The 27,290-nt window shown below is 47.4% G+C and overlaps 1 long non-coding RNA gene across 1 annotated transcript; it reads left to right on the forward strand.

The window, feature by feature from the left end:
- The first annotated feature begins 8,685 nt into the window (after positions 1 to 8,685).
- LOC144104980 (uncharacterized) lies at positions 8,686 to 26,517 on the forward strand. The gene is made up of 3 exons (XR_013308673.1): positions 8,686 to 8,777; positions 23,139 to 23,216; positions 26,431 to 26,517. It is a non-coding gene; the product is annotated as an uncharacterized LOC144104980 (long non-coding RNA).
- The last annotated feature ends 773 nt before the right edge of the window (positions 26,518 to 27,290 follow it).

Genomic DNA, 27,290 nt, shown 5'->3' on the forward strand with positions numbered 1-27,290 from the left:
ACTAGACATAAATACCCTCGAAAGGATATTGGACAATCATCACCGTAGCTCAACTGGCAGAGCACCTGACGCGAAATTCGGAGGTCGTGGGTTCAGATTAGCGACGACACGTGGTTGCTTTCTTCTGCTTTCTTATGAATATATTTAAGCCATACAATGATTACACCATTCATTTCCAAGTAGCCAATTAAAAAAACATCCCCTGTGACTGTCCTGACTTCCTATGACAGTTCCTATGAGTGACTATGACTATGACTTCCTATGACTTCCTATGGCTGACTATGACTTCCGTCATGACTGTTCTGATGAGCGGTTCAAATGATGTAGCCAGAAATTACACCAACTGCTACGAAGTTTTCCAACATTCCATACGATTCAAGATTTGTTTACCTTACCCTGTGGCAGCAACAGTGCGCAGCGACATCATCTCACGGCATATCTTTCAGTATTCTCCGCTCTTTATTACATAACTTTACCGCTTCTGGCATATGTGGCACCATACCTCGATAGAAAATGCACACGTGCTCAGAGGCACCTCTTTGTTTATGGAAACATATTATCTGAACCCTGGAGAATTTTCTCCTCTAATTGCATTCTGAAGCACGGGTGACATTACTGCTCCGAAAATTTTGTAGTGCGCGCATATGTGAGGCTGGATCACTTTCAGTTCAAGGTATTTGCTCCAGCTGCAGGAGAAGAAGAAATGATTCTTTCAGAAGACCGATAAATCTGAGCACCTGACGATATGCTTGCCCGCACTGCCCACGAAACGCAAAAAGAAGTAAAGAAAATCTAACAGAAATCTATGCCAAACCGTTTTTATGTCTAATGGAAGTGTAACTTGAGACCTAATATAGCTTACTGGTTCCTTGAAAACTGCCTGTGGCCTCAATTATTGTAATTCTATCTGTCGGCTAAAACAGGTTGATCGTGACGTCTTATACACTTTTAGGTGATATCTTGATTAATACTACAGAAGAGATTTAGCTGTTTTGCAGCTGTGACAGTGCCATGCTACTACTCGACAAAGGAACGTCTTAGCTAGCTGTAAAGACGTATACAGCCTTTTGCATATGTGGTAATATAATGGCCTTTCTCGATATACTAACAGCTACTAGGGATGACAAAATTTTGCATCTCAAGCCTAGTGAATAAACTGCTCCATCTTCTCGCGCAAAAAGGCCCTGCTCTGAGCAAAGATGTGTTTAATCTGGCGACAAGAGGCTAACTCTCAGGCAAGCGGAGCAAGAGACACCGCCGCAACAAGTTTCCTCAAGCATCCTCAATACACTCATTTTGGCTCCTAAGTGTGCCAGACGTTCGCATTTTTCTCCAGAAATAAGTTCCTATGACACGTGAGACATCAAGCATGGGCTGCTCCTGAGGCGCTTGTGATTTGCCCGCTGTGTAATATACATGTATATGAATATTAGAAACGTTACACATTCTTGCAATGCCTCTCGTGAGATGAAAGCTTTGGAAGAGCAGACTGTAAATAGATTCAATTATTGCAGTACTTCCCGAAAATTTCACACAAAAGCAATATATATGAACAACCTCTTGTTTTTTAATGCAGGCACCGTTACATATGCAAAATAAACGTAAGAAATCGCTTCAAATATACAATAAAAAAATTTATTGTCTGAGGAAAACAAAACTGCTAAGTAAGATTGAAAATGGCGAAACAATGGTTTAAAACTTTAAAATGACCTAAAAATAAGAAGCGTCAGTTCGTAGGAAGAAATGACTTGAGTCGCCTATATATCGAAGCCACTAGGTGCCTGTCACTCATGAAGCCTCCAATACAAATGTTGCTTGCAGTGAAATTGCGCAGAAGGCATGAAGAAGCATAATGGCTACTGGGCGAACAGGAGGATTAGTATCAATTGCAACACTTAACATTTGGGTGTGACTGCATGCAAGTAGACAGACACAAGATACTCAGGAAAGCCCACATCAAGATTCTTATGTATGCTGTTGTAAGCACAGTGGTGGCACAAACTGCCCGGAATCTTGCTTCTGCTTTCAAAACTAGGATGAAATTAGCAGAATTCCCTTCTCTTTAAAAATAACTTCTGTTCATTTCATGTACCAAATTTCTCTATCACACAGCGTATCACACAAAGTGCTTTAGCCCGTACGACATTCGTATATAAACACGCTATTTTCGTGTAGCAATAGTGCTTTGTCTGCTCGCTTAATCTGGCAGGGAGAGATGTTCACATCCTAGAGGAACAAAGAGAAAGGGCTTTCAACAAAACATAAATTCGATGTTCAGAACACAAGTCTGATCTGACATTCTTCACTAAACTTCCATGGCAAGTGTTCAGAAGCGGACGTTCAGGATGCAGGCGGCGAGCTCGCATAGGACTCAGGCTGGCATTCAGCCTGTCGATGGTGCCGTGCACACTTTCAAGGCGGGCACAGCGCAAGCGCTGGTCCTGATCTACAAAGGGCCCAGTTGCGCTCGTGCACAATCAATTTTAACTAACATCCAAATCCCTACGAGGTATGTGCGCACAAATCAGTTCTCAATGAGTGACTCAGAGCTCAGTTAGTGAGCACGAAGGGTGCAAAAAGCGAGAGATGTTGCCCAGTCTCACATTCCGTCTCTTGAGGCTGCACAACAGTGTTTCATGTTAGTCACAAAAACACGGCTTAATTAATGAAATTCTGCACCGCTCACGCAAGGTGAGGCTTTGCCGCCTTATCGACGTGTAGACAGAGCTGGTACGCAGATTCTAAAGAAGAGTAGTGTTCTTTTGCGACAAAACCCATTCAACGCGAAGAAACGTGGAGGCGACTCAAGTGAATAAAAGTTGTGTACCACTACCTCAGTCTCGAAATTCTGGTCTCTTCAAGAAGTTCTTAATGTTGGATGTGACTGAGCGAATTGAGCATAGAGGTTCGCAGCCACCTTACCATCGGCTTCGAAATGAGAACGCATTATGCATACTGAATGCTGCCACCGCAATCAGCTGGGGACAGGAAATATTCCGCGAAGGCAAGAAACACGTGCAGGGTTCGTCCTGAAAGTAAGGAGACGAGTCGTTGCATTACGCGCGCGTGCACATGATTGGGAAACCGATTTCAGGGTAAGGTGGGGGAACCATACACAACGTGACGAGCTCAGTTGGCTTCGACCAGGCGAAGCGAGTGGACGTGCCTAGAGTGTGCCCCTGTTTCGTCGCTGCGTCATGGAAGCAATGGAGCGAACATTGGAACAGCGCTGCTGCGGGGAAGTTTTTTTAGTTAGACTTTGGAACTCCCCTGCTGGAGCGTTCGACATGATGAAGACAACATATGACAATGCGAGTGTTTAAATGGCACAAAATCTAACAGATGGCCGAGAACACGTCCAGGGTGAGCAGCTGTTTGGGCGCCCGTCGATGGCGATTACGGATGCTATTGTTGATTGTGTGCATGCAATGGTGAAGACTGATCGGTATTTAACAGCCGGTATAATTGAAGAAGAGCTAAGGATCTTGAAAACGCAAGTTTGTGAAGTTGTCACTGAAGATCGCAAATGTTCTAAGTGTTCCGAACATTTACGGCACACCTCTCGTGCCGCAAAGTTTTCATGCTGTGCAAATAGAGAACCGAATGATTTCTTATGCCGAACTGTTGCAACCAATAAGACCTGATCGAAACCTTCTTACGCACGTTATTACTGCAGAAGAAACGTGGGTGTTCCAGTATGACCCGAAAACTAAAAGACAGAACGCTTCGCGGCACACCAGAGTGGCCCCTCCGCGTCGTGTCGAGCAATGTCAGAGCTCAGAGTGGCACACTACGAACGCGGGCATGTCGAAATCTGAAGTGCAATCTATGTTGATCGTGTTCCATGACTGCAAAGGAATCGTCTATAAGAAATATGTTCTCTTCAAGACGGCGCTAAATGCAAGTTTCAACGTGGAAGTCCTCCGGAGACAGACAACGCGCCACGACAACGCTTCGCCGTACGCGTCACTCACTGTCAGAAAGTTTTTAACCGCACAGTGCATAATCAAGTTTCCGTACCCATTATACAGATCGACCTCTCTCCCCGTGACTTCTTCCTGTTTCCGAAGATAAGACGTATTCCACACCTTGGAAGACGTTCAAAGTGCCGCAACGAAGGTGCTAAACGAGGTACCAGAAACGGACTTCCAAGACGCTTACAAACGTGAGAAACTTGATGCGCTCGCTGTGTCTACAACAGAGGTTCTTATTTTGAAGGGTACTAGACGTGTTCAAATACTGTATCAGATAAAACGTGCTTTCGTTTCTTAAGTCTCCTTACTTTCAGGACAGACCCCGTAAGTGTGGAGAGAGCTCGGAAAGGGTGCCACTCGCATTTCTTGCAGTATTTTCTCCCATGCCTAACCTAGCAGTAGTATATAGGAAGGAAAAAAAAGGCGGGCCAGTATTTTTTCACTCAGTGCAGCCTCACCAGTGCCAAAGAATACAGGCAGAGAGGTCAATCAGTGAGCCAGTCCAGTTTTATTTACAAGAAAAATCTGGACAGTCATCATGTACTAAAAGCTTTGAGCAGAGCTTTAAAACGGCCCAGAGCGCCATATCAGGACCGTGGCAGACGCTAAAAAAACTTTTAAGACCTTCACACAAATCCAACGCAAAAGATGCAGACTATAATTGCTTCGTAGGCATCTGCATTGCAGGCAACAAAGGTTATTTCTGGCACACATTAAGAAACATAAATTATAGTCTTGCTGCCAGCCGCCCATTTCTTGATAACCGTACCAATTAGGACCTAGTAACGTGTTTGCAGTCCACTGTAAAAAGTGGTACAGTTTTAATGTGGGTGAATTGACTAGAATTGCAAAACCATGTGTTTATACTGGTTGGCTCATAGTTTTGCTTTGTTGGGTCGTCGGAACGTCTCGAGACGATATTAAACTCAGGTTAAGCTCTGGACGCGGTAAACCTGATCTTAACTGTTCGTACCGCAGATGGGAGTTGATGAAGACGACGATGTTTGCACTCTCAACTCGAGGCATGATCGACTGTGGCTCTCCTCCTAGTGCTCTCGTGCAGTGGCCAGCGAATCTGATCTGTTCACTCCGCCATGGATTTTAAACTCAGACACGGCAATATTTACTTTACTTTTACATGGGCTGTTGCTATGCTAGGTTTGGCCAAGGTTACTCTCAAGCTCACCCTCCCATTGGCTGTAGCTTGCACGACGCTCCTCCGAACTTACTCAAGCTTCCTCCCATTGGCCGAAGCTTGCGCGACGCTCCTCCGAACTAACCCGAGCTTACCCGAGTTATATAGAGGCCTCACAAAGTTCTTGGTTTGGACCACGTTAATCTTCGCACTAAAATCAAATGTGCAGTCAAAGGAAACATAGCGCTGAAAGTTGAGCTGCAGGAAACAAGGTGCAACACAAACAATTGCTAAGCGATTTCTTAAGGTAAAATTACATGCAAAATATTGGAAGAAAGCATGGTCCTAGTCAGCAGTGTGCTAACTATCAATACTTGACCACATTGCTAGCTGGTGCCACCTTTTATATCCTAGAAGGAAGCCTGTGCTGGTTGTGCAAAGCCTTGTGAGAAAAGCGGAATGCAGGACTGCCTGCAGAAATAATGCACAAGCCTCCGGGTTATTTCCCAAGTAGTTCCATTTTGCCGCTGTATGTTCTTATTTAGTCGCGAGAGCAAGAGCTTACATGTTGTTGTTGCCGCATGATCGGCACATTGAACTAAATAAAGAAAATGGCTGAAAGCAGAGTTCACCTTCGTAGGAATGTAGCTATAGAACCTGAAACAAACTTATCTACAGTGTCGCTGTACACGGCGGCTACATGCATTGCTGGGTGAACGAATTACAATGATTTTGAGCCAAGAATAAAACCGTGAATTTACCGCACCCTGTTCGTTACATATATCAGGATATCTAGCTCGTAAATCAGCGCAAAATTCTTGGTGTCATATTTCCTGATCAGCTTAGATGGCATCAGGATGTTACCAATATATTCAACAAATTATCAGCAGTAACAACGGTACTGACTTGATGTCGTGATTTATTACCTACTACAGTTGACGTACAAATAGACAACGCGCTCTGCCTGTCCCGCGTCAACTACTGGAGCCCAGTATGCGCGATTAGAACGAAAGCGAACATCACTGAGCTGCAGTGTCTACAGAAAAGAATTACCAGACAGGTTGGAAACATAGATTATTTCTTTTCAACGTAAACTGCATTCAAACCATACAACTTCATTAAACTTCATTACTGGCATCATTTTCGAATCTAACGTTCATTTCCTTTTTCTCTGACGACTTCAAGAATTTTTAACAAATAGTGCGCGTTTTTCATCGTACCGAGACCGGTCATATACACGAAATACATAAGCATGGTTTCATCCAAGGTTCCGCAGTAATTATAAATTTCAAAGATTGCAGTATAATTTCCCTGCATCTTAAATAAATGCAACATGGCTCAAAAGCTCCCAATGAATGATGTTCCATCACATTTGCTGAATGTGGGGATGAGAGTATTTGTGTAAAGGTACAATGAGGTTCCTTGAATACTTTTTGTATATTCATAATGAATTGTATTCTAGATAGTTTACCCCATTTTATTCTAAGCAAATAAGTTGTACTTTTAGGCACATTTTAAAAATACGTACACTTTTTGTCAACTCTACATTTTTGCTATTTTTTATATGCCCTGTTATGTCGTTCTGTTTTGTACAATTGTTTGTATTGTGTAGCGTGATTATTTCTGTTAATTGTCACGTTCTTGTTTCTGATTTGCTGTTGTACCTAGAGTCAGTTGTACCGCTATATTCCAAATGATAGGGTCACTCAGCCTCGTCAAGCTGTTCCAACAGCTTTTAGCCTCCTTGCCCTTCCAGAATGTTCTCTTGGCCAAATAACGATAATGAAATGAAATCTGAGTGAAATACCAGTGAAAAAATACAATTATTCAAGTGAAAGGTTATTAGGTATCTATGACCGAATGTACAATAAACTTTTGCATCAAATGTTAAGAGTGATGAAATCAGTCTTTCGAGCAGAAACAAATATTCAGACAATAAGCAAACATTTATGCTCCTTATTTGTTCTTTTTCGGTAATCTCTCCCTGCGTGCTACTCAGGGGTTCCTATACTCTTTCCTTCTTTATATTGCGCAGCACCGAACATAATCCACATAAATCCAAGGCACCGATTTAAGTTAAACTCCACCGTGCAAAATTTTATGAGTTTCGCAATTGCACACACTATGCCATGCGATAAACTCTAGCGGTCAAGACACCCGAACTGACATGCACGATGGTATGAAATCGGCTGCCGTAATAAATCAAAGCAGTCAGATTCAGATAGTTGAAAGCTGCATCTGGTACTCGCTGACATTTATTTTGTGGAAGCGGTAACTGGATTATTAATACTGTGTGTGCGGCGGCAGAGGCTACTGTCACTCGCCCAGTGTATCTCTGGTGATCTTGAGTGAAGTTTCCAGTCTGCGTTTCTAGTTCCATGGAAGAAACTTGCTACTCAGTTATAGAAGATCCTGCTTGTTGGTTTAAGATGCATGGCGCTATAAGAAGCATAGTCGACTATAAAAAGGACGAAAAAGAAACACACGATGACCCTCTACCACCGTCGGGCTCAACAGCGGTGTTATGTGCTTATGTGTTATATGCTTCATAATCGTCTTTTTACATGTGCTGTTCACTGTTTTCAGATGCCATATTGATGAACTTACTTCTTTATCCCTTCCCTTACGGCGCGGTTCAGGTGCCCGCCGAGATGTGAGACAGATACTGTACCATTTCCTTTCCCCAACAACCAAATTTTTAAGGCCTCTGATAGGCAATTTCTTCTTTATGAGTAAGACCGTGGGGGAGGGTTACCGCACACAAAGGGTCCAGAGCACATGTACGACGCCAAGAGTAGGGTGGTATCATCCAGCTTAAGGCTACTGGCCAGGACGAAGTAGGAGTCGCCAGGAGAGCCGCCAGGCGAGCTGCCAAATCTGTCAACTGTCAACAGTCAACTGAGGAGGTCTTGTAGCATCAACCGAACAGGAACCGTATTTGTACTTTGTTTATTGCAGCGATTGGTACACTACGCCAGCCATTTCGCAAGGTCAGCGTGGCTACGCGCTGAGCCGTGGCACTATCGCTCCGCCAGCTGTGCGCATGCGCGGATTTACGTCATAGCCGGCAGCTGGTGTGCGCGCGCGTCTCGCCCGACGGCGGAGCAGACGCCGCCCGCTTCGTCAGTTGTGCGCATGCGCGGAGTGACGTGAGAGCACGCAGAAAGTGTGCGCGCCGCGCCCCTACATTACGCTAGCATTTCGAGCCTTGAGCGTGGCGGCGCCGTGGCCACCATGGCAGCTGCCGGCGGCGCAACGTGCCGGCGAAACCGAGTGGAGAAGGAGTGGACAGGAGGAGAGGGCGGAGGGGAGAGAGTGAATCCACGTCCAGGGACGAAGATGAAGAAGGAACGCCCAGCGAAACGCAGCGGCGAAAGACTGACTGCAAATCGACTGAGCGAGTTGCGCTCGGGCAGCTGTAGCTGTCGCGTCACTCCAGGTTTAACCACAGCTAAACCACGGCCATTTTTACTTGCTTACTGCCACAACCAATGCGTTGCGGTATTCTGGAAAAAAGCGGCTTGAGCTCTTTTACAAATACTATTCGTTTTCTTATTTGTGCCATTACAGTCTTTCTTCGAGGCGAACGGATTTCTGCCATTGGTTTGGGACAGCCATGAGAAAAAAAAATGACGGCTCATGCTCGATGACAATGGTCAGGATGAGAGGTGAGATATAACACCATCCTGCTTCTTTTCGCGATCATTTGAATGAGTTACTCGAGTCCGTAGCCGCAAACGGCATTCATTCGAAGTATAAAGCTCTCAGTTTGAAGCAATGCATAGTACTCCTTCGTGCAGGTTGGCCTCTGTGAGGGGGAAGACTACAGGTAAGGTACTACCTTCCGTGAGAATGTTATCAGAATATACCAGGCGGCATGTGGAAAAAAATACCTCTACTTTAAGTCTTGAAAAACAATCCCAAGAAACACATGAAAGGAAAGAGGAAAAAAACTCGCGCGAATGGTTGAGAAGATAAAACTTGTAAAGATAAAGAAAGGTCCACTGAAGTGTAAGTGTCCGTATGTTGAGCCTATTAGGTGGAGCGCCGGGCGAGGAGGAGGTCCGGCGGGACGTCGGTGCATTCGGTGGATTCAGGTTTGTGCCTAAACGGAGGCGTAGTATGACCGGTGGTGTCCCGGGCAGGCACCAACGCCGCAGCATGAACCCGTAACGGCTGCTGGACCCGGACGTGACCCTCCAATTCAGGTAGGCCAGAGAAGCGGTGGTGGATATGGAGGCGGCCCGTGTTCGAAGGCTGAGGGCAACGGGGATGACAAGCAGGGAACCGTGGCGCCTGGGTCTGGTAGCTCAGGCTATCCACAACAGTCCGTCCAAGTCTGGTAGCCCAGACGTTTGTCGCAGAGGCCTAAGCCTCCGACGCCGACGCCGTTCTTGCTGTTCTCTTATTCACGTGCAGTGCCGTTTTGATGTTGTTGTCATTATACAATGCCGCATGATCACACAGGGACTCGGCCAAGAACTGGAGTTCACAGACAGTTGTTCATATGATTTTTTCATTAGCTAAAATTAACTTTTTGCTTAGGAACACAGAAGTAAACAAAAACAAGAAACACCGAAATAAAACAGGAAATGCATAACGCACACAGGAGATGCACACTGTTGGATCTGCAGTCGAGTGATTAAAATAATATTAATAATAATAAAATAATATTAAAAAAAATGTCCGCAAAGAAGATAACTAGATACCAGTAAGAAATTTTTGAATGGTGGAAAAACAGGCCTGTGGCTGTACACAAGTATGGTGGCGCCAAACGACAACATGATCGGCTGCTCAAACTAAGGCCAAGATTTTCTAGCGCCTTCAATAAAAACCGTCTTCTCGTCATGTTGAAGCGGCGACAAGACAACAAGAGATAGTCTATTGATTCTTGTTCACCACAGAATGCGCAGACTCGAGAAAGCGCCAAACCAGACCTGTGCAAATCAAAATGTAAAGGTGGGATCCGACAGAGGAGCTCTATTATAGGAGCCTCGGGCTGTCGTGAATGACATGATCTCCTGCTCCACGAACACCTGGGGTACAGGAAATCATCATATCTTAAAAGAGATGCAGTTTTCATGATTAACAAATTCTGTCTTCGACATCTCGCTGCTGTGATGTACGCTGCAGCCAGAACGATAGGTAGCACGGGGACATTGAGGGATGCCTTTGCCAGGCTATCAGCAACTTCAGTGACTGTCACACTGCTATGACCTGGTACCATATCATATGAATAAGGCTCAAATGTAGAGGGAGTAATGAAAGGAAGATGTTCAAGATTGGAGAATCCATAGTCGAAGCAAGGGACGAGCACAAAGAGAGTCTGTAACGACAGCGACTGCAGAGAAAGATGGGCCTAGTTTGCGAAGAGCAAGCACTACCACCAGAAACTCCGCTAGAAAAATTGGGATGAAATCTGGAAGGCGCCCAGCAAGTACATCTCTAGAAGCGGCCAGTACATTCCCACTCTTCCCTTTTCATCACATTGGGAGGCGTCAGTTGCTATCGTTATGCTTGTAGCACCCTCTCTTGGGCGGCGCCGACAACCCGGCTTGCGCGCGCCACCCTGCGAAGAGAATAAAGACGGCACCTGGTCGTAGCTCGTGCAGCCACGGCTGGCAGTTCTGTTCTGGTGTCGGCTCGTAGCAGTAGTCTTGTTTCCTTCGCTCCTGAGGCGTTAAGCCTACATTGGTGACCCGGACGTGATCCCCAGCCCATCCGCCTCGTCCTTGCGGCGGCCGATGACGTCACCCTCGACCGCCTGGCTGAGCTTGCAGATAACGTTCATGTGGCCACTTCCCCGTCCGTCACTGCTATTTTGCCGCCAAGAGACCCAGCGATTTCGCGCCTTGAGGCCCGTCTCGAGGAGCTTGCCGCCTCAGTCCCCGCACTCCGGAGCCGACCTCTGGAGACCCGGTCCGTCTCGTCTTGATCATCGCGCTCTTTCGCGCTCACGTCAAGCTCGGAGTCCCTGCCCTACATCTCTCTGCTGGTACCACAGGCGTTTTCGCCACCGGGCCACGAAGTGTACACCGCCATGTTCGTGGCCGGGAAACGCCCGCCGGGATCACTAACGGCGGCGTGCGGTCCCCCCAGTCATTCGAGCCGCCTGTTCATGGTCACTGACAAGTTCTCCGGCACCCGGTTTCTTATCTACACGGGCGCGGAAATCAGCGTGGTTCCACCGACTAAGGCAGATCGTTCCAAGCAATCAGGACTGTCGCTCCGTGCTGCCAACGCCTCGTCTATACCCACGTATGGGCTACGATCTCTCACCCTCGATTTCGGCCTACGCCGCACTTTTCGATGGGTCTTCGTCATCGCAGACGTGGTTCGCCCGATCATCGGCTCAGACTTCCTCTTCTACTTCGACTTAGACGTCAGCGTGCGGCATCGTCGCCTCACCGACGGTCTGACTCATCTCTCCATCTCGGGAGTCTCGTCCGACCTTGCTCCCATGGGCATTCGCACGCTGATACCTTCCTCTCAGTTTGAAAAAGTGTTGGCGGATTTCCCGGAGCTCACTAAGCCATGCAACCTCACTCAGGCGCCTAAACATACTGTGACACACCACATCGTCACCCGGGGTCCACCCGCAGCTGCTCGACCGCGCCGCTTGTTTGGAGACCGTCTAGCTATCGTCAAACGTGAGTTTGTCCACATGCTGGAGCTCGGCATTATGCGCCCGTAGTCCAGCGCGTGGGCGTCTCCGCTGCATCTAGTGCCCAAGCGTGATCCCGGTGACTGGCGTCCCTGCGGCGACTATCGGGCGTTGAATGCCAACACTGTCCACGACAGCTATCCGCTGCCCCACATCCAGGACTTTACATCGCGCCTCGCCGGCTGCGCCATTTTTAGCAAAGTTGACCTGGTTAAGGCGTATCACCAAATTCCCATTGAACCCGCCGACATACCTAAAACCGCCATCACGACGCCCTTTGGTTTGTTTGAGTACGTCCGGATACCTTTACGACTACGCAATTCGGCTCAAACCTTCCAGCGGTTCATGGCTGAGGTCACGCGGGGCCTACCGAGTGTATTCGCGTACCTTGACGATGTCCTCATCGCCAGCCCTACACCTCATGATCATGAGCAAGACCTACGTGCTTTGTTCAAGCGTCCACAGCACTACGGCCTGGTTGTGAATGCCTCCAAGTGTGTTTTCGGTGCTTCTGAGCTCGAGTTTTTGGGTCTTCGCATATCCTCAGTGGGTATCCGCCCTCTCGCGTCCCACGTCCAGACCATCGAGAATTTTCCCCTGCCCACAACCCTGTGCCTCCTGCGACAATTCCTGGGGCTGGTGAATTTCTCCCGCCGCTTAATCCCGCACTGTTCAGAGCTACTTCGCCCGCAATCTCTTGGTCATCAGAAGCCCAGGCCGCCATTACTGCCGCGAAGCAAGCAGTCGCTAACGCCGTGCTTCTAGTCCATCCGCGCAACGACGCCCCTACGAGATTGATGGTGGATGCCTCCAGCGTGGCCATCGGAGCCGTCTTACAGCAGTACATTAACTCCAAGTGGAGACCATTGTCTTTTTACTCTCGGAAGCTACTTCCTGCTGAGACCCGCTACAGCGTCTTCGGTCGAGAGCTCCTAGCCATCTACTCCGCTATCCAGCACTTTCGGCATTTTGTAGAAGGATGCAAGTTTCACGTGCTAACCGATCATAAACCACTGGCATATGTGTTCCGGACCAACTCATTGAAGTACGTGTCACATGAACTCCGTCAGCTCGCTTATATCTCGGAGTTTACTATCGACATCCGGCATGTGAAAGGTGCAGCCAACACCGCCGCTGACGCCCTCTCTCGTATAGTCGCGGTAGACGCTCCATCTTCCACCGTCGACTGGTCCGCATTCTCTTCTGCCCAGCAGAATGACGACGAGCTCGCCGCTTTTCGAGCGAACCCTTGTTCTCTCCGATTGCGGCTTCTGCCCCATCCTTGCTCGCCTGAGCCTTTGTGGTGCGATGTTTCAACGGGCTCTCCTCGCACTTTTGTTCCGGCTTCACTACGTCGCCCTATCTTCCATTCTCTCTATGACATATGCCATCCAGGCATTCTGGCTACTCAGCGCCTTCTCACCCAGTGCTATGTTTGGCCCGGAATCAACGCTGATGTGCGTGCTTGGACGCGCCGGTGCCTACCCTGTCAGTCGACCAAGATCTGTCGACATACCAAGACACCTTCCCAAGCCTTTCTACCCCCTGGCCGTCGTTTCGACCATGTTCATCTCGACATCGTGGGCCCTCTACCCATCTCTCGAGGCTACTGCTATATCTTGACCATACTCGGCCGCTTCACTCGCTGGCCAGAGGCAGTCCCCATTCCTGACATCACCGCAGAGACTGTTTCGCGCGCCTTCATTTCTGCGTGGGTATCTAAATTTGGTTGTCCTGGCACTGTGACAACCGACCGTGGACGCCAGTTTGAGTCCACCCTGTTTGCTTCCCGTAATAATATTCTCGGCGCCAGGCATTGCCGTGCCACTGCATATCACCCGTGTGCTAACGGCATGGTGGAACGCCTTCACCGCCAATTGAAGGCCGCCCTCGCTGCCCGCCTCAATTGCGCCTCCTGGGTTGACTCCTTGCCCCTTGTGCTGCTTGGTCTAAGGGCCGTCATCCGATAAGACTTACAGTGCTCAGCTGCAGAGCTCGTGTATGGAAGTGTTTTGCGTCTTCCAGGCGACTTCTTTACATCCCAGCAGCTTCCATCCCAGTCCCAAGAGTTCCTCCAACGCCTGCTGGACTGCGTTAAAGACCTCCGGCCTACTCCCCCCCGTCCGTCCCGCCACCATACCATTTTCGTACACCCCGACCTGGCCACTTCGACCCACGTTTTTGTGCGCCGCGACGCTGTCCGAGCTCCACTCACACCGGCTCACGACGGACCTTTCCACGTTCTCCGCCGCACCCCAAAAACCGCCACCATCCTCCAAAACGGCCGCGAAGAGACCATCAGTCTAGACCGCCTTAAACCGGCTTACATGGAGACCGCCCTGGAACGACTCCCAGCGCCACCTGACCTAGTGCTCGAGAGCCATCGCAGGCCCTCCGTCCATTTCGACTTCTAAAAAAGACAGGCCCCAAAAGACCAGCAAGAGGCCCAGAATCCCAAGAAGCGAATTGAAACAGACGCGGCGTCCCAACTGACGTCAACTTTCGCTGTTAAAGCCAAGCTAGCTCTCCAGCAGAATGAGAGGGTCAACAAACTGGAAGCCCGAGCAGATAGGCTAGACGCGACATGCACAGATATCGCCAAGAACCTACAACAGACCAGAGAGGAAATGATGGACGCCATCAAGGCATTACAAGCCCAAGTGAGCGCAATAGCGAGCGCCGTTACGCAGTTGACAGTGCCCCAACATGGCAGCTCGTAATCAAGATATCATCATCTGGCAATGAAACTGTAGAGGTTTTCGAGGCAAAAAATCCAATCTGCAGCTTTATATTCAAGACTTAGACGTCAAACCGGACATTATTACGATCCAAGAACCAATGGTACCCGTTAGTTTACCGGGATACAAAACCATATCACAAAAAACATACCACACAAAGCAGCAATGACAGCCACGCTAGTGGGTAACGAACTCACGGCCATTCAACATGAATTCGACGATTCTCAAGCAGACTACACGCTCACCGAAATTATTCCCGCCAGAAAGAGGCAGGGGAGCCTATACTTTCTTAACCTATACAGCTCCCCAAAAAATAAATCCAGAGAAATCCCGGCATTACTAGAGTCCACCACAAAATTAGCCAAGAATGGGCAGCTAGTGATTACGGGCGACTTCAACGCGCCACACGTAGAGTGGGGATACCAGACGTCAAGCAAGAAAGGCAACATCCTCTGGAACAAAATCCAAGGATTAGGACTCTCGCTACTAAACGATCCTAGCACAGCGACCAGAACTGGCAACAGCGTTAGCCGAGACACCACCCCGGACCTCACGCTAGCCAGGAATGTGCAGAACCCCGCCTGGCGAACACAGGCACAGATCTAAACAGCGACCACTACATCCTGGCCATTACCCTTCGCACCGAGATTCGGAAGAAGGGCTGGAAGATAACGAAATTTACAGACTGGGAAAAATTTCGGAAAGAACTGGATCAAACGGCCCCGACTGAAATCGAAGACATCCAAGATCGGGTTAAATCAATATGTAAGGATGTAGAGTCACACACAAACGAAATAACAACAGACGCCGCACAACCTAACCTCGATTCAAGATTGGCACACATGTGGGAGGCAAAAAATAGTCTTATGAAGAGGTGGAAGAGACAGCGACTCAACATAAGGCTACGACGTCGAATCGCCCAACTCGAAAGAGAAATTGAACAATATGCGATAGAACTTACCCGGCAACAATGGTATCAAACCTGTGACAGCCTGAACGGACAACTGGGTAGTAAGAGGGCGTGGCACCTGCTCCACCACCTTCTCGACCCCACACAGTCCAAGTCGGCTGCGCAAGAACAGCTCGCTAAAGTCATCCATCAACGCCCCGGGGACGAACACTACTTCTTGGACCTCCTCAGGGACAAATACCTAAATACCGCATACGACGGAGAAACGAGCCCACAGTATTCGGGACAACCAAATCCGCAGCTGGATGAGCCGTTCAGTGATGCAGAAGTCTGGGCAGCGCTGGGCCAGCTTAGAACAACCTCAGCGGCAGGACCAGATCTGATTACGAATAAGGTCCTCCGTAACCTGGACCTGAAATCTGTCACTGCAGTCACAGATTACTTCAACGTATGCTGGGAGACAGGAATCATTCCCAGCAGCTGGAAACATGCCCGAGTGACATTTATTCCAAACCCCAACATGAAACTCAACGTGGACAATCTAAGACCCATTTCCCTCACATCCTGTCTCGGGAAACTCATAGAACACGTGGTTCTGAACAGACTACGGGACTACATAGGAGACCACAAGGTCATGCCACACTCCATGGTGGGCTTCAGAAGAGGACTCTCCACCCAAGACGTCATGCTCCAGCTATCACGTGACATACTCGACCCCTCCATTAAGAACACAAGAGCAATATTGAGCCTCGATCTCAAAAAGGCATTCGACAACGTGTCACACAATACCATTCTGAAACACCTAGCCGACCTCAACCCAGGCGAACGGGCGTATAATTATGTTAAAGCCTTCCTAGAAAATAGAACGGTGGAGATCAACGTTGGACCACTGAAATCCACCCCAATCAGGCTCGGAAACAGAGGGACACCACAAGGAGCAGTCTTGTCGCCCTTCCTCTTTAATCTGGCTTTAATCAAGCTTCCAGACAGGCTCAACGCAATTCAAAACATTCATCACACTCTGCACGCAGACGACATAACTATCTGGACGAACCGCGGCTCCGATGGACAAATTGAAGAAGCTCTCCAAGCAGCGGCTGAAACGGTTGAGTTGGAGGCAAGGAGAGCCGGCCTCGAGTGTTCCCAACCAAAATCAGAACTCCTAATCGTACGGCGGAGCAAGAAACCTGAACACAGGATCCCCATCAACATTACGATCCAAGGCAAAAACATAGATGAAGTGGAGAACATACGGGTCTTAGGACTCCACATCTCCAACACCTTCTGCAACACTGTAGCACTGGGGAGACTCGAAAGCTCAGTACACCGGGTGGCGTGCATGATCAGGCGCATCGCCAACAAGAGACGAAGCATGAAGGAGCACGACCTATACAAACTCCTTCAAGCATTCGTCATCAGCAAAATTACATATGCCTTCCCATATCTCCATCTCAAGAAAGGAGAAGAAAAAAAGATCGATACCCTAATATGGCATGCATACAAAATGGCGTTGGGCCTTCCTAAATTCACAGCCAAAGAGAAACTCCTCGCCCTGGGAGTACACAATACCTTTTCTGAACTTAAGGAAGCCCACCTAACAACACAGACGGCTCGACTATCCAGCGCTGCAGCGGGCAGAATCATCCTGGACAGACTTGGCATCGAAGGGGAGCCTATGGCGGACCATCCAGGCCCCGTTCCTAGGCATATCCGAAAAAAGATAAAAATATTACCTCTACCCAAGAACATGAACCCGCCAACCCAACAGGGTCGGCGGGAAGCAAGAGCCAGAGCTCTGCATCGCCGCTTGCAGAGTCTTCCAGACGTCATCTACGTCGATGCAGCCAACTACCAAGACAGCCCCCACAGATTCGCCATCTGTGGGGTATCTCATCCTCAGGACCCGGACCCGGCCACTCCACTCATGGCCGCTACAGTATTTACCAAGAACGCGGAAACAGCGGAAGAAGCTGCAATTGCAGCTGCTATCGCCTTTACGGACGCTACAACCATCGTTAGCGATTCCAAATATGCCATTGCGAACTTTGCCAAAGGCCGCATCACACTCACGGCCAGAAATATCCTGGAAAATGTTAGACACATCCCCCCTCCGAGACATTGACCTGGTATGGGTCCCGGCGCACGCCGGAAACCCCGGAAAAGAGGCCGCCAACGCACAAGCTCGAGTTAAAGCCGGCCGCGCAGTAGACGGTCCGAACCCGGAGGCAACCGGTGAAGCGCAAACCTCCTATCACGACCACACCACCCATTTTAGACTCGCACGTAGGCAGTTCCCGCCGCCGCACCCCTCCCTGTCAAGGTAGCAGCAGGTGGCGTGGAGAAGACTACAAACCGACTCTTTCCCCAACCAAAATGTGTACTCGCACATATTTATTACAACCTCCAGCCCTAACTGCCGCTTCTGCGGTGCAAAAGCTACTTTAGACCACATAATCTGGGACTGTAAAGCACATCCCCCACCCCCAGATCTCATGGCTGCTCCCCAACTTGACGCGTGGCTTTCAGTAAAGGTCAGCGACGACCGAGGCACTCAAGTCAAGGCTGTCGAATGGGCCTGTGCGGTACGAGACCTACATGGTCTGGACCTCACTTACTGACCACGAATCTACACTTTCTTGAAAGTTTTTACTCACCCACTGACTCACTCGACTTCCAGTCTAGGCGGGGGGCCCTGTACCACCCTCTCTTGGGCGGCGCCGACAACCCGGCTAGTGCGCGCCACCCTGCGAAGAGAATAAAGACGGCACCTGGTCGTGGCTCGTGCAGCCACGGCTGGCAGTTCTGTTCTGATGTCGGCTCGTAGCAGTGTTCTCGTTTCCTTCGCTCCTGAGGCGTTAAGCCTACATGCTAATAGGTAGGCTTTGTAAATTGTCGTCTAATAATCCATTTAAAATGCGGGCTGTTGACTGCTTAGTATTTTTAAGGAAAATGGCATTATAGACAATTTACACGGAAGGCCCACTGTTCTGCGTCAAAATCTGCTAGACAGGTGTACAATTAAAAGTTGAAGTAAATTTTGTACCAGTACAACCTTCTTTGTATGAAATCTAGACTAGTTGACTGCAAAAAAAAGAGGTCAGCTGGCAACAAAAAACGGACAAGGAGAGGCGGAAATTTGATTCATATATCCTGAGATACGTCTGAACAGTTATAAGTTGAAATCTAGATAATAAAGGTGAAATTCGGCCTTCAAGGTAAAGCACGTTGTTAGCCACAAATTTTGGGAGCCCAAGGCACAACCGAAGCGCCTCCCACTTCAGAAGAACGAGCGAGAAAATTTTGTTAGCAGCTGCACCAGAACACAGCACAGCTCCAACTTCTACAATTCGTCGGACATACACGCCATAAATTAGTAAAATTGAATCTCTCCGCATTCCACACGGGGGTTACTTTATCTACGCAACATGCCCACAGCACGATCCTCTTTCGCTGCAACGTGGTCGATGTGCGAGCGGTATGATATCTTGGACGCAGTAGCTGTCTCACATATCTCGGTGGACACGCGAACCGCGCCGTTATGGGAAGAATAAAGAAGGGGGTGAACGAAAGAAAGAAATAGGTGCCGTAGTGGAACCCGACCGCGGTGGCTGTGTTTTTATGGAGGAAAAACGCTAAGGCGCCCGTGTGCTGTGCGATGTCAGTGCACGTTAAAGATCCCCAGGTGGTCGAAATTATTCCGGAGCCCTCCACTACGGCACCTCTCTCTTCCTTTCTGCTTTCACTCCCTCATTTACCCTTTCCTTACGGCGCGATTCAGGTGTCCAACGATATATGAGACAGATACTGCGCCATTTCCTTTCCCACCAAAACCAATTATTATTATTATTGCCGTAGTGGAGGTCTCTGGTATTTATTTCGACCACCTGGTGATCTCTAACGTGCACTGACATCGCACAGCACACGGGCGCCTTAGCGTTCTGCCTCCATAAAAACGCAGCCGCCGCGGTCGGCTTTGAACCCGGGAACTCCGGATCAGTAGCCGAGCGCACTAACCACTGAGCCACCGCGACGGGTAACCGGTGCAAACCCACAAACACCGCAAGATCCTGCGGCGGGTTTACCCATCAGCGCTTTCGCACCGCAGCTACCATGCACAGCTTTAGCTCTGGTGTTTCGCTTTGTTTTTATGGAGCTTTTGACGTCGCTAATCGAATAATGCATAGTCAGGAGTAGTGCGAAATCAATATTCCGGTAAATCTCGAGCAAAATCTTGCGATGTTTATCAATTCGTGTGAAGTGAAATAAGTAAATAGAATTAGGCAAACGTTTAACGCGGCTGAACACGAACCGCGAAGCAAGGTGATGCACGAATAAGTGAACAAGGCCGATTCCACCAGACCCTAGAGAAAGAAATAGGTTATCGCGAAGCATGGGTTCCCATTGGGAACACCATACGAAGGTAGCAAATATTCTGCACATTAGCTGCACTTTATTCCTCGCACAGTGGAGAACCTGCAGGACGTAGGCAAGATTTGCAAATAAAAAATGTTGCAGACTTGAGCCCGAGCAAGCACTGACAGGTTCCTACCCATGGACGTGGTAAAAAACAGAGCAGCGACGACGGACACGTACGAAGAAAGAAGACGGACAAGCACTCCATGATGCACGTCCATGACCACGTCCGCGATGCACCAACTCGCTCTGTTGTCGGTTCTTCTGCAGTTCCTGCTCATCCAAGCCTGGGTTTATCGCCTCATGAAAATTATCTGTCGATCCCAGTAGGCTCCACTATTCCGAATTTGGTGAAGACGAACCCCTAGGTACTGAAGGATCCCGCAGTCCCAGTTTATGCCACCATAATGACTTGGCGTTGTACCCCAATGACTAAACCAAAACCCCATGGATTAATCTAAAAAGAGCCGCACCTGATACCTCACAAACTTGTTTAGTAAAATATAATGCCTCAAGCACAATCTTTTTGTCAGAACAAAAAAGGGAGGCATCCTCTGCATAGGCTAAAATATTAATTGAACATTGCACAAGAGAGAAACACAGGATAGTTGCGCTGTTCATAATAGTGAGTAAAATGGATTCATGATACAGGGCAAACAACAAAGGCGATATTATACATCCTGGGCAAACCGATAATTTCAACGGAATAGGTTTGGTTAGCTCTCGGTTAACAATTAGACTCGTATAGGACTCCTTATAGTTCTCTCATGGCCCCAAGCAAAATATCTCCAATATTTGCATGCTCTAAGATCGTAGACAAGAAATTGTGACGAACTTTACCAAAGGCCTTGGCAACGTCAATCTGAATTAGAGCTACTTCTCTGGCCTCATCCGATACTGTCTCCAATACTGAACGTGTAATATGAATATGGCTTTGGATGCTGCGGCCTCTGATACCGCAGACCCGATGCGTGCCTATTAAGTGAGTGACAACTACCAGCAGACGCTTGCAAAGAATCTTAGAAAAAAGTCAATGTACGTTACAGAGGGAAATTCGACGATATCCATCAACTGTTTTCAACCGATTTGTATCAGTGCTTTTTGGAATTAATATAGTAGGCCCAGAATCGAAAGTGTGTGTGTGGAGTGGGGGAGGGGTCAAGGGTCAAGAAACCAACATCGTAAGAAGCCTGGAAAACCTGCATCAAAACAATAGGCGCTACGCAAATGTAGAACTCGCTAGAAATACCGTCTGGCCCTAGAAATTTCTGAGCCGTCAGGTCAGAAATGGCAGATTTAGTTTCATCCAAAGCGATAGATCCCTCTACTAAAACACGCTGTTCATCGTCAAGTCCTGGAAAGGCTTTGAATAAGCGACTGTAATATAATCTCACATTTTTGCCCGCACAATCCCCCAACATCTTCCGATAACACTCAAAGAAAGCATCTATTATACCCGGACTATCGCTGTGTGCGCAACCACCATACTGAATTTTCGATATTTCTTTAGCCAGAGCGGTCTGCCTTTCATCACGAGATGGTTGCTCATCCAGAACCCTGCGGGACCTAGGCCTTATCAAGGCACCTTGTGCCTTTCAGTTTCAAACTGCTGAAGCTCTGCTTTTACGCAATTGATAGCTTCAACATAGGCATCGGGGCTAATCCTCTCTAACTCATGTAACTCAACCAAAGTACGGCCAAGCTGTCGAAAGTAGTCTCTTCAAAAACGTGATTCTTGCTGAGGCTTCAATAGCAACGGTTTTGATTCTTGTTTAAATCAGTTCAAATTTTGCAAAACTCCGAGATCACCGCCTGATCATGTGTCCTTAAAAGCAAGTATACACAGCACGGTAAAGGATTTCATCTGAGAACAGACAGCTGCTAAACTTCCACAGCTCCCATCGAGGATGGAGTATGCGCCGACTGTACCTCCCTATCTGAAGAGAAACCATGCAGTGATCACTGAAGAATATGGTCCACACCCAGAAACCAAAACCTCTTGCAAAGCTGTCTGCTGAAAGGTAAATCTTGTCAAGCTGAGCACTAAAGGAGCACTAAAAATGAGTGAAATGAATGTTATGTCCCTTATCTTGCCCAACATCCACAAGGTTGTATTCGCGTGCCAAATCCGTAAGTAAAGCAGCACTAGGGTCATAACGCTTACATAACGCTGCTCGACCTTCATCCTTACAAACAGGAGTGAAATCACCCTACAGCAGAATTTTACGATCCGTTAAAAAATGGTAGACAGGTGACAGGAAAAATAGCCTTCTATCACGCTGCTTTAGAGGGGCATAAACACAAATAATCCGCCAAAGTACACCCGAAATTGCGAGGTCAAAGCAGATAAGTCGCCCGTCATCATCTGTGCGATACGACATAGCAGTTATCTCCAGTGTGTTGGCTTGGAATAGCCTGCACCCTCCTGATAAGCCTCTCGAGTGACTAATGATAACATTGAATTCTGAGAAAAAAGGCTCGAGAGCAGCTTCAGTCTCCTCATCAGAGGACAGCTTGGTTTCCTGGATGGCTGCCACACTCACACCCCATTTCTTTACAAGATGCCGTAAGATGACGTATTAGTCAGGTGATTTGACTATAGGTCTGTCGCCGCCTTCTTACATTCGTGTGCGGCTGCATAAAGCTAAGCTACCATTGACGAAGTAGACGATCCTTACCGTTGGGCTCACACGACGCCATTGTACGGCCAAGGTTCCAGCAGTAGTACCGCCAAACATTTCCAGGCACACAAAAATGGATGAATAATCGCAACAAATAAGATTTAAAATATGTGTTGTGGCAGACTACCTACCACAGCGCCGTACCTGAACTCCTTCTTTGACGCTGAGTGTTTAAGCAATCGGAAAATTAAGTATATCAGTTTTCTTTTCGGCACTAGTTCAAGTAAAGCCCAGGATAAATTCGTTTTTGCTGTAGAATAAAATGTTCTAGCTTAAATTCCCTTAGCTTGTTCGAAAAACATCATACACGCTATCTTCACCGTGTGGCAGTTCCTGGTTGATTTATTCACAAATGAAAAGTTCCTGGTTGTTAGGGATAGCTATTCTAGTACCTCTGCAGATGGTTCAAGTGCCCATAATGTAACCTTGTTCAAATACCTGCGGTAAGAAATCTCTAAATAAATTCAGTTCAGCCAATCTTCTAAAATATTGTGCGCTGCGAATATTCAGCCAGCACCTCTCATGCTTGCTCTCCATTCCTGAAGCGTATCATAAATGCTGCCCACTTCGAATTTTGCGCAAGGCTGCAGGTGCTGCGAATAATTTTCCGTTTCTCATTGCAGATCGTAAAAGCATCACCTATACACTAGCGTTCCGAAATGAAACAGAGAAGTGCTTTGTTGTTAAATTCAGCCTGAAAGGTAAATAAATGAGCGTGATGTGATCTTTCGTTACGCACAGAATATATTTGAAATTTACTGAGAAAACCAAACCTCATTTCTTTGTAGCAAACCCTGTGCCCACTTAATAGGGTATGAAGCAGAGTGGGGAAGATGTCAACATGCGCAAATGGCTATACGCCGGAGGGGCCGGCTGTTCTGCATATAAAGATAACAGGAAACTTTCCTGAAACTCGCTTATATAGGTTGTAAGGGCACTACTCGTGTAGTTATCGTAAAGTATTGCGTCCTAGTGGTGCAGAGAGCTTATGCAGTCTCAGTGGTGGTACAATGTTTGTGGTACAAATCACTGAGTACTTAATAGAGTTGAAAAAGAAAGCTCGAAGGTTTACGTTCAAACCCTTATATTTCGCTTACTTTAGTAGCGACGTACTTGTGCTGTCGCAGCAGTTTTGTCAATGATATTAAAATGCCAGCGAAACATCAAAGTCACAAATGTCGCAAAATAAGCATTCTACAACACCGACACATTTGATTTCCCTAGTTCTAAGCGCGACCGTAAATGAGAAGTTGTCTGATTTCAACCACAGTTCTCCTGCTATTCAGAAAGGAAACATTCCAGGACTGTTCATATTCCTTCATCATGAGACCAGCATCGTAGATACAATAGGTGCACAGCGCTCTTGTTTGTGTTTGTGACACAGGAAAATTTTTCGTTTAGAGCTCCACCTGCGTGAGAAGGCCAGTGATGGCCGCAGGGCATTACAGTGCATTCTCAATGACCTGGACCAAATTGGTTGGTCATAAATGCAAAGAAATGCAGAAAGGTTTATATTCACGCCCTAAAGTAATCAAGTTCATACTGCCTCAGCATTGTAACACCGTTAATCTAAAGAGCCCCAGAGGTCAAATGCCTGGTGAGCACTTGTGATGAGTGTTCATGCTCAGCTCAATGTTTTGAAATCACTGGAAACGTATTCGCGAAAATTGTTTCTACTTTGGACTGGGGATAATAGTTTTTATCGTAGCACGTTACAGGAAGAGCGGAGAAGTGATTGTCGAGTTGGTTTGCCTGGTAGCTACTTCTACCTAAAAGAGGTATTTTGAGATATATCAATGAACATGCAACGAAATACTGGTATCACCGCTACCTGCTGTTTTAACGCAGAGGATTAACATAAAGTGCCTTTTTATTTTGCGTGTCATTGCGACTGAACCATACCGTTTGGTCAATACACGTAGGCAGTCAGTGTCCCTGTCGCAGTCGACAGCATAATTAACAGCACGAGTTTGACTAGAATAGTGGGAAAGAGTGCTTTCACTTTAGGTCCAAAAATGTCTCAACATATGTTATGTCGCTAGCTTTCAAACAAGCCAAACCACCACAACAAGTAATGCTATCAATTTCACTAACCAGCAAATTTCTACAGTGTGCTCCTTCAAAAATTTAGCAAAAATACGATGAAGTGATCGCTTTCGTGCTTTGTATATTATTGTATTCAGTTGAGAGTTATTCGGTTCTATCAAGCAGGAAACAACAATTTTAAAAAGCAAGCATTATTGAAGTAATGCCACTGCACCGCAATATTAACATATTCAGGCTGCATTTGTAGGGCACAGTATCAAGGTCTTTCCGCAGTTGTCCGGAAGTGCAACGCGTTATTACAAAACGATCGGCGTCTACAGCTACTAGAGAGGATGGCGGTGCTCAACACTCTGAACGTTAAGTGACAGGTAACACCGACATGCAACATGAATACACCCGAAAGTAGACGGCTGTACACCCGGCACCATTGCTCACTTGGTAGAGCGCAGTGCACGATATACGGCGGTCGTGGTTTCCGATGTCAACGGTTACATATAGTTTTTATTCTGCTTTCTTATCATTTATCTCATTAGTAAAAACAAAAGAAAGTCCTTATTACCCTTTGATCAATGCCACAAGCTATCAAAAAATGATTTTAGATTCGCGGCGTTAGGCCAAATGCAAATTAAGCGCGCCAGCAGTTCGATTTTTACTTCGATTCCGGCGTTCAGGTCCAGTGTTCACGGAGGGCAGTTGTTTGGTTAGCGATGAGGGGGTTAATGTCCATATGTGCGGAATCGGTCATTCTCTACATTCACAGATAACCCGGAATCTTAATACCACTCCTGGCGCAATGGTGAAACGGTCAAGCGCTGTGCCGCTGGCCATCTATCGCATGTTCTGTAATGGATGGGACTGGGGTTGCTTGGGTTCGGTTGCGATCCAGGTTGCTAAAATACCGGCTTCAGACATACAGACCAACAGATAAATAGACAGAGATGGAATTAAACAGGCAAACACACAACGACTAAATGAGGGGAATGGCTACTATAAATGCTAGCGTACTCAACACAGACCCAACATTCCCCTATGCTTTCCTCGGTTTCGCTGGTTTCAGGCCCCTTTCAAATGCCTGCAGTATAAAGCTGTAAATCACTGCTAATATAAGCTATCATTATATAGTGGATGCGGGAGAAACTTAGCGGTTATAATACCATTCGGTTGTTTGCAGCAAACACCCCGTCATATTATGGATGTCCGTAATTGGGATACAGACTTCCTAAATGTTAAATTATAAATCCCAACACAGCTGAAAACTATGGTTTCTTTGTTAGTTCGTCACTGATTTGTAATGGCATTTGTAGCCGTGAGTTTTATTGCTGTTTGTGCCTGTATTTTACCGCTTTTTGTGACCGATATAGATGAAAAGCAAAACACGAATCACTTCGACGGATATAGATAACAATGCTGCTCAAATGTTTCTGAAAGTCTCCCAAGGCGGAGTAGATTTGTCAGAAAAGAATAATTAGTCATTGGCGTACACCTAAGCGCAGCCATACGGCTACAGGTTTCATTCGTAGCCGCATGACAGCGCTTGGGTGGAGGCCAATGTGTAATTATTCCCTTATAATAAATAACAATGGCAGGTCGACACCGAGTGCGTCGACCTCAATGCAGCGCTCTCTGAGGCTGCTCGTAGCCACCGCGTAATCTGCTCATGTTGAGTAAGGTGTCTGAAGGAGTTAAGAAGTGTTTGATGACAAGTTTTATTTACTTATCTAACCTCAGCGGTTCCGCAGATTCCGAAATTTGCAGGCGGTTTTTCATTTAATGTCTGTGGTTGGCTGTATGCATGTTTTATCTTGCGGTCGGCTTCTACAAACAGGTCACATTTCAGTGAATATTGTATATCGTATCCGTTTTCTTCAGGTGAACAACACTGCGAACTTTATGTGAAGGACCACCTGCCATCGGACGACAGACAAGTACCTACATGTGAGGACCAACTCACACGTTTGTGTACTCGGCCTGCTCATTACAAGTGGTATGCACCGAATTGCCCGCAATAAACTAACCCCATAAGCCTAAACTGTTCTAAGGTTGATTTATGTTAATGGTCTGTTAGATAATAGTGCATATCTTATACACTTATCTTCTGTCTGTCCAAATGTTCTACCACTCGAACCAAACAACTCTCTTTAAGTGGAAAATGGAAAATTGGTTTTTTTGAGGAAAGGAAATGGCGCAGTATGTCTCCTATATCGGTGGACACCTGAACCGCGCAGTGAAGGAAGAAAGGGCGACACAGGAGCCACAGTGGAGGGCTGCGAAATAATTTCGATCACCTGGGGTACTTCAACGTGCACTGACAACGCAGAGCACACGGGCGCCTTTGTGTTTCGCCTCTATCGAAACGCGGCTGCCGCGGTCGGGATCGAACCCGTGTACTCCGGCTCAGTAGACGAGCGCCTTAACATATAAATTTGTAGGGCTAAGCTTACTGGCTTAGCGCATTAATCAGCGGAAACTGATTGGTAAACGCTATTTTTCGACGCTCTCTTTCTTCCGATATAGATGTGGACGGGCGCTCGGCAAACGACGCGGCATCTCGGTCGAAGAGTTTCCATTATCGCCACCCGCTACAGCACCATTGGGCGTCGTTGCAGCAAACCCATCAACATAACCGCTAGCGGTGTGGTCTTGCACGTTCAACACGGATATCACGCTTTCGACTTTTCAGCCGCAAATAAGAATATTCACTTCCGCCGGCATTGTGAATCTGAGCATCA

The sequence above is a fragment of the Amblyomma americanum genome, chromosome 9, assembly GCF_052857255.1.
Source record: "Amblyomma americanum isolate KBUSLIRL-KWMA chromosome 9, ASM5285725v1, whole genome shotgun sequence".
Taxonomy (NCBI): domain Eukaryota; kingdom Metazoa; phylum Arthropoda; class Arachnida; order Ixodida; family Ixodidae; genus Amblyomma; species Amblyomma americanum.